Below are 8,472 nucleotides of genomic sequence, written 5' to 3'. Positions count from 1 at the left end.
AGACAGCAACCCATTTTCGGGCCCGCAATTAATAATCGAATTATTTGGATTGCTCACACTCTACTCTCTAAAAGTCAATCAGTGGATTATCACTGAAAACAGTGAATAGTCACTGATTTGCAGTTCTAAGTATACCACTGAAAATCGCAGCGGTATACTTGCAACTGTAAATCAGTGACTATTCACTGCCTTCAGTGATAATCCACCGATTGATTTTTAGAGAGTACTCTGGGAGAAGTTTTGACCGTTTTTTTTGTAGTTAAGCAACTTAACATTTCGGTTAGTGCCTTAAGTGCTTTAAGTGAAAATTATCTCTGCGTTACTGAATATCGACTGAACTAGTTGAGAGAATTGATTAGCGTTACTTAAAAATCTTGGATATAGATAGAACAGCCAATTGCGATTTTTAGTTACGCGGGGTAAAATTCGTGAAAGATTAGAGTTGCGAACAATCCAAATGATTCGATTACCAATTGCGGGCCTGAAAATGGGTTGCTATCTGTCTTTGTTTTCCAGAGAACGCGGGCGATTTTAGAAACGAGACCCGGGCGAACAGCGCAGCGACAAGCGAACCGTTCTTCGTGGCTCCGCTAAATACATCCGGTGTTTGTTGGCGGCAAGTTTTAACCTTTTCGTAGAACGTTCGGCTTTATTGCATATGCAACAACGATAAACGCTACGCGTATTCTCGGGATTGAAATTCCTAATATGTCGAAATTTCACGAGCGAAATTCCGCGGTGGGGATGTTCGTTTGATGGACCGAAAGCAGCCTGTGGATAACTGAACGGGTAAATCACCGGAATCGTTGTGTCAGATGAAATGTTACGGACGCGATTTAAGTCTATGGCTGACGTGACGTCACGTATCTCGGCAGCGGAGATCCGTAAAAAGGCATGGGAAGCATGAAGGAATTCCTCGACACTCGCCGATGAGCGTTGGGAATGCGCTTCGATCCCCGAGAGAAACGAAAGTTTTCCGCGAGCCGTAAACACCGATACATTCCTCTGATTAGTAAAAATTAAAAGCGGGAAAACAAGAATCACGAAAATCGTGTGTTTGAGTGTCGCGAAGGTCCTTTTACGAATCGATACGTTTCGCACGAGTTTGTTAACGAGACACGATTCTTTGAAATATGAGAAATTTGTCGAAATATCCGTTTCAAAATCACTGTCGTCGTACTACGTGATAATAAAGATGGCGATATACTATCGGGAAGACAATGACACGTAACTGCTCGCACGATCGGCGACGAGGTTTTAAATCGTCGAGGATATAAAAATTGACGCTGATCAAGATACTCGCATACTGGAAACTGGATCTGCACATTCTCGGTACGAACGAATTCTCCGTGATGACTTCCGGCGATACGTCTCTACCGAGTCGTTCTCGAGGTATCCCCGCTCGCCGACTCGAATTCAGACAGAAGCGTCAAGGGCGACGGCGAGCGAGCCCGGCGTCGGTGTGGTCCAGCAATTCGGGACCCAAAACCCCGTCGAAGATCGCCTGACCCAGGAGCGATCGTCGTCGCGGGGTATCGCGAGGAATCGAAAGTGGCGACGTAAGGCTTGACGAGGGACGGGGCAATCGGAAACCGGTAAAGATGGTAGCCCGGGGCCGATCGACCTGTCATTACTCCACCTCGATGGGAGCATGAACCAAAACCGTAAATTACAGAGCGTCCCGAGCGAGCGGAGACGATTCGAGGGTACCGATCCGAGACTGTTTGCTAGACGAGAGAGAGAGAGAGAGAGAGAGGGCGACGAGTGGAGCGAACGCAGGAGCGACGAGGAGGAAGCGTCGCGGTCGATCACTCGGGCGGAAATGCAAAATCTCGTTGCGCGAATTAAAACCTGGACATGCCATTTACAAGGCTACCGAAACGATCGAACTGACGACGGCGAGGAAGACAAACAGGAAGATATTCCAAAAGGGGAAAAAGTGAGGAGGGAATCTAGGGCGATCGAGGCAATATGAGAAAAATTACAGAGCGCGGGACTCCGACGCAAAAAGCGAAGACGATGAAATTGTCGGACGTGATCGAGACGCGCGCGCGGGCCCGAGATGTTGATCAGCGATCGTGAATATACGCGCCGTCGTCGTCCGTATATGCGATTCGAGCGGTATAAATAAAACTGGGAAAGGAAACACAAATGATGATTCTGTTGAGCCGCTCCAACACATCGCGTGCGCGATCCCAGCGGCACCGGCGTACGCACGTCGCGGCCCTTCCCCGCGAAAATCTAAATAAACCGCACGCGTGAAATTTATAGATATACACATTTAGTCACAAACAGTCTCCCACACCTACGGCTCTAAATCTTTGCCTCACGAGCCGTCGAAACGTGCTTCTCTCTCTCTCTCTCTCTCTACATTCTCATTTCTACATATTTTTCATGTGCATTCTTACAGTTTACTTTTTTATAACAATTGCTCTTACGCTTTAAGGCCGAATTAGACTAGCAATTGCCGACTCGTATTGGATCGGCGATTGGCGATTGTCTTCTAGCCAATGAGAGTCGATTAAATCGATGGCTGCTTTGCTCTCATTAGCTGGAGGACACTCGTTAATCGCCAATCCCGAGCCAATCCGAGTCGGCAATTGCTGATTCGGCCTTTAGGGGACTCGTCCCAGAACGTAGTGTAACAAATAATGATTCTGATTCTCTCTCGCTGTCGCGAATTCCACAATGTGACTGCAGCGTGCGCACGCGCGTGCGCGCGGCAAATGTCGAAATTCCGGGGAGCGTCGAATAACGCATCGACGTTTATTTGTATTAACGGTGAACGCGCCGTTACTCATCCGCGATCCGCGGTGGCACGGCGCGAGCTAATCGCCGACGATCGGCCGCGATGTCTCCGGCCCGGGAAAAACGCGACGGCGTTCGTCGCGGAGACGAGTGCAAATCGTTCCGCATGGCGCTTCGGACGATCGCGCACGAACGCACGCACGCACGCACGCACGCACGCTCGACGCATCGGGATGCGCCTCGGGGTGTGGACCGCGTTTTCGGAGTCCGGCGCCCGAGGCGATCCTCGGACGAATTATCCGGACGATAATGTCGACGTTAAGTGGACGAGATCGAGCGATCGGAGTCACATTGTTCGGCCGTCGTACACGACGACCGACCGGCCATCAAATCGCTTGCGGCCGGAATAACTTGGTGCTTTCTCTCTCTCTCTATCCTCCTTCTTCTCGCTCCTCTTTTTCGGGGTGCAATTTCTCTCTCACGGTTTGTCACGCATTCATCGTGCACGTCTGGCGTGCTGAGCGCGACCGCCCGCGTTCCTGCGGGTTTTGTCAACACGACACACGTTTGCGACTTGCGTCGGACGAAAATTATTTCGCCGCGGCTGTTTAACGGAGTGTGTCACGTATGTCGGATGTATTGCCCGCGAGCATTTTGCGCGCCGCGGTTACGCGAGAGGGGCTCGGGACAAAAATGACGCAAGCAGAAAATAGATCGACGCCGCGCGTTGCGTGCATCGCGCACGCAGCTTCGAGACATCGCGCTTGTAAATTATCATCTTGGCAGAGGGTGATGCAAGCGCTATCCGCGGGACTCCTCTCGGGCCTCGTACGCGACGCGAGAGAGAGATAGAGAGAATTCGTACTCTTATCGCAGATATTTTTTCTCAAACGCCGAAGGTTGAACGTCGTATAGATACAGCGCTTGACGTCGGAGGAGACCGCGGAGCGTCCGCGTTTCGGGCGACATTTCGACTCCGCGATCTACTTTGATCTAAACGAGATCTGCAAGCGCGCGCGGGTCCCAGGTTGGAATATTTAAAAATCCCGCCGGTCGCGAGAATGGCGGAGCGTAAAAGAAGTCCCCCCGAGAAACCGCGAGAGGAGACGCCATTTTCCCGGCCCTCCCCGTCGCGCCTCCGGTGAAACTCCGCGGCGTTGCGTCGCGGTTGCGTTTTACGACGTTCCGGCGCGCGGCGGCCGACGGTTTTCTCTCCACGATCGTCGCGTCGCTAACGAGCGCGCGAGTAAAGTCGAAATAAAACGGCGCAGTTGCGGCCGGGACCGCGACAAAGAGCGGCACGAGGCGGCGAGTCGAAGGGGACAACGCAGAGGGGGCGAGAGAGGGACAGACGGAGATGGATAGGTGAGGAGGAGGACGGAGGAGGATAGACGCAGGTAGCTGCAATCCAATTTAGCGGCGGATATCCACGCGAGATCTTTACGATTTCTACCCACGAATAAGACAGGGCCCACTTACCGTGAAATCATATGCAGTGTCCAGTCACGGATGCCATTGCCGCCGCCGTCTCCTCCTCCTCCCCTTCCTCCTCCTCCTCCTCCTCCTTCTCCTCCTCCTCCTCCTCCTCCTCCTCCGCCTCCTCCTCTTCCTTCGCCATCGCGCCGATCGCCGCCGCCGTCGTCGCCGCCGCTTCTTTCGCGGTGAAAACCAAACTGCGTCGTACTTCGCGCCGGCGACCGTGCCGCCAGATGGCGCCACGAACTGGAACTCGATTTGAATCCGCGCCGCGTACTCCTTCGTCCTAATCAATCGTTCATTTGTTAGATATTGTCTTAATCGCGCGAATCATTTGTTCTCCACTTAGGGGAAAAGAGGAAAAACTTTTTTACGAAAAGAGGAAAGTCGGGGCGAAGATAGCTCATTTTCTATTGAACATACTTAATTGCTTGGCGTTTGAGAAACTTTGTTTCGCTCGTTTAACACATTCATCGACGACTGAGTTTTTTTTTGGTTTACGTTTCGTCGCGGTCGGTGACTGTCAGATAAACATCGTGTATCGTATTTTTGCGCAACGGTAGATTCAACGCTACAAATGAAGTATTTTATTGTTCTCCCTGATTTAAAATCACTTCGGTGTTTATAGTCGGATCTTATATTCAAGACCGTCTTGAATTTATCCAAAGATCAGTATTCATAGTCGAGTCTTATTTCAAAATCTTGAGTGTTGTCTTAAGAGGCTAATACGGCTCTGTGATTGGTTAAAAACACATTAAGAGTATACTTAAGATAATCTCAAATATAAGAACGGACTATGAGTACCGGCCTTAATCTAGTGTAAATCGAAAATCAGAGCTCAAGTTAAGTGGCGGGTTAACGGGCCAAATAATCTCCCTGGCCGGGTCGTCGGTTTCTTTCTTCTCGCGTTTCCTCCACGAGACGACAGTCTCGTTATCAATTAACGAACTAATGATACAGAGTAAATATACGGGGAATTGCGTGAGCGACGCCGAGAATCATGCGAATCGCGTACGCGCGGGACACGCCGGGTTTGAGGGAAACGTAATGAGCGAGCGAGTAAAACGAGGTTTATCTTACCTCTCCGGCTCTCGTAATTATCTATTATGCAATAACGCGGTAATGGCTTCGCGTCTTGTTCTTAACGCCTTCCTTTATTCCCGGGGTACCAGCCACCGGCAGTTCCCAGGATCGCGCGTCGCGTCTTTTCGCGCGCGTCTCGCGGCGCTCTCAGACGCGCGTTGTCATTTAAAATCAGCTGCGCCTATATCCGAATTTAATTAAAGGCACCCTTGAGCCTTTTTTTCCTCAAACAATGGAGCAAGTTCGAACGCACGTTTCGCACTCGGCGCAATTATCCATGCGTTTACCTCGCGGAGTCACGCATTGAAAACCCACGATTACGCGCCGGGAAACGACAGTCTCTCGATCGGTATCGCCGATATTTCGTAACCAAAGGCGAACTTTAAATCAAATTTGTTAAATCTTGCCGGCAAACACGCCGTTATTCTCCGACGAAGTGACCGAGCGTGCGACGTTTGAAGTAAACATTTTCAGATACGAGGCTCCGCGATCGGATTTGAACACCGGACGATCTTGAATCCGCGAGACAAATAATCTTGGGTGTTCGAGTGCTGAGTTTCTCACTAAAGCGAAGCGCGTGAGGAAGACATTTTCCTAGCTTCAATATTAATTCCGCTCGTGAGAAGCTTTCCTCTAATATTAAACATTAGTCTTATTTATTCTATTATTATATCATCGCAATTATTAAGATCCAAGTGCATATTCCGAAGATGGCATCATAATGAGGACTCCCCGTCCCCGGCTTTCCGCGTCGGGAGAGCCTGCCTCTTCGCCACCGACGTACCGACCTCGCCCACGCTCATTTCGCGTCCCATCGGACACGCGGGAGCACGCGGCACGGCGAAATTCCACGCCGCGGAATTTCGTAGGAGGTGGCGCGGGAGGGGAAGGGGCGGAGGGAAGGTCGAGCGTTGCGGCGCGGCGGGAGCCTCATTCGCGTGCGGGATTAAAATTCGAGTCCCACGGTATACACGGTAGCTCGTGTTCTCAGACACGACCGTCTCGGGGTCCTTTCACGTAAGGACGAGAGAGGCGCGTTTAAGCGCTTCGCGGAACCCTTTTTTTTCAGTCTTCCCCGCCGCCCTCCTCTCTCTCGCGCTCTCTCTCTCTTTATCGCCGAACGTCACGCACGTGTGTACGGCGCGGACGTGGCAGAGCGGCGACGCGGCACGCCGTAGGATCCCTCCCGTGAAATAGCGGATCTATGGGAAACGCAGCCTCGGCCTTCGAGAGATCACCTCTCGGCGATCGACAGCCGCTGGACACGATAAATACGCGCGGAGTAGATAATCGCGATGCAAGGAGACTCACGGGGGCGCATTCTTGTGCTTTTTTTTTCTTTGCTCCTCCAGCTCCGAGATCTCGCGAAGATGACGAGGCACGACACGAATTCGCAAGGCGAGAATCGAGACCGTTGTAACGTCGACGAGTTGAAATTTCGTCCATCGTAATAAATTGAGAGAAAATGAGAGAGAGAGAGAGAGAGAGAGAGAGAGAGAGGGGGGGGGGAGAGAGAAGCAATTCTTCGCGGACACGTTTTCCTCTCAGGGAAGTTCCAAGTTTGACAGCTAGAAGAGCTTCTCGCGAGGCGCGAGGCGAAATTACGTTAACGGAATCGCAATTGCGGAATCCTGCGTCTTGCACGCGTGCGATTAGCGCCAAAGCAATTTACGTAACTTTCAATGGAGCGAGATACCGTTGCGGCGGCCGCGGATTTTGTCGCCCGGAGATTCCGAGAGAGATGACGAATAAGAGAAGAACGCGGCGTGGCGAATTCGCGCAAAAATTGTTTAAACCGCGCGGAGAAGAGACGGCGAAGGTCTACGCGGGGAAAACTCGCTTCTCGCGCGACGTCGTTTGAGAAACGGCGTGACATTACTCGCACCTCATCAGCCGCGATAATCTATGCGATCTCCTAAGGGAAAATAATACGCGACGGTCGCAGCTGTCGCCGCCACGTGAACGTTTGAATTACCGGGCGGCGGGAATGAAAAAAATCAGAAAATTACACTTTGTAACGCGCGGCGATACGAGCCGCGAGCGCGTTACTCATTGTCTTTCCATCCATATGCTTTCAATTATCCCCGGCTCGTGTGTCCCCTCGATTGTACCGTCCACCGTTTGTCACGTAACACCTTTGTAGAAAATTAATTCTCGCTTATCCCCGCGCGCACGTGCGTGCTGTCCCTCGTGAATCGAATCCTCCGGTTTTTTTTTAAACGTCCCATTCGCGTTCGAGTTACAAGAATTCTTGTTAAATATGTTGATTTTTTATCTCTTTCTAGTATATATAATGAGATTTTTCGCAAGTGTCCTCCCATTTATTGACGCAGCTCTTGGATGTAACTGTTCGACTACTCCATCTTGTCAGACTCTTCGATCCACCTGTGTCCTCTTTTCCTATTAAATTGATCGAAATTTCAGAATACCTAATACGAAACTGTATCGTTTCTCGTGCAATTTATAGACTCTGTTTACTTTACAAAAAAAAACAAGAAGAAGAAGAAGAAGAGGAACGCTTTGCAAACAGCTCCGCGAGACCGAGGTGCCAGTCGAATACCGTGACAGCGCCGAATCGATTCTATCAGGGAGAACAAAAACTTCGCGGCGGCGCCTATTATATCTGCCGCGGCGCGATCGCCGGCAATTCGACCGGCATTCTTTATTTTTGCGGTTGGCCCGGAGCGAGAAATAACGACGTCGTTCCCGCGATCAAATCCGGAGTGGCGGTCGCACGGCGGTGCGTCTCACCCGGTCCCGGTCGTGTGCGTGCGATATACACGGGCGCGTGCGCGTGCTTGAAGAAATATACAACGGGACGCGAGAGCGCGAAAAGCGTCGCGGCGCTGGGCGTCCTGCGTTACGTCGAGCTCCGCCGGAATGCGTAAATATACAAGCTGCGAGGCGAAAACGAGCGAGAGCGAGAGAGGGAGAGGAGAGAGAGCGAGACAAACTCGCGCTCTATATACACGGCCACCCCGAATTTATAAGAAGCCGTGACTCCACACGAGCGCGATACGTGACGTCCGTGTGGAGCGTCGAAGGCGTATCGCTGGAATTTAATGTTCCTCTCGGCAGGATGCGTATCTCACCGAGAGAGAGAGAGAGAGAGAGAGAGAGAGAGAGAGAGAGAGAGAGAGAGAGAGAGAGAGAGAGAGAGAGAGG

The sequence above is a fragment of the Vollenhovia emeryi genome, unplaced genomic scaffold (assembly GCF_000949405.1).
Source record: "Vollenhovia emeryi isolate VEMERY1.0 unplaced genomic scaffold, V.emery_V1.0 DF939153.1, whole genome shotgun sequence".
In the NCBI taxonomy this organism is placed as follows: domain Eukaryota; kingdom Metazoa; phylum Arthropoda; class Insecta; order Hymenoptera; family Formicidae; genus Vollenhovia; species Vollenhovia emeryi.
Note: the sequence above shows the minus strand (reverse complement) of the source record.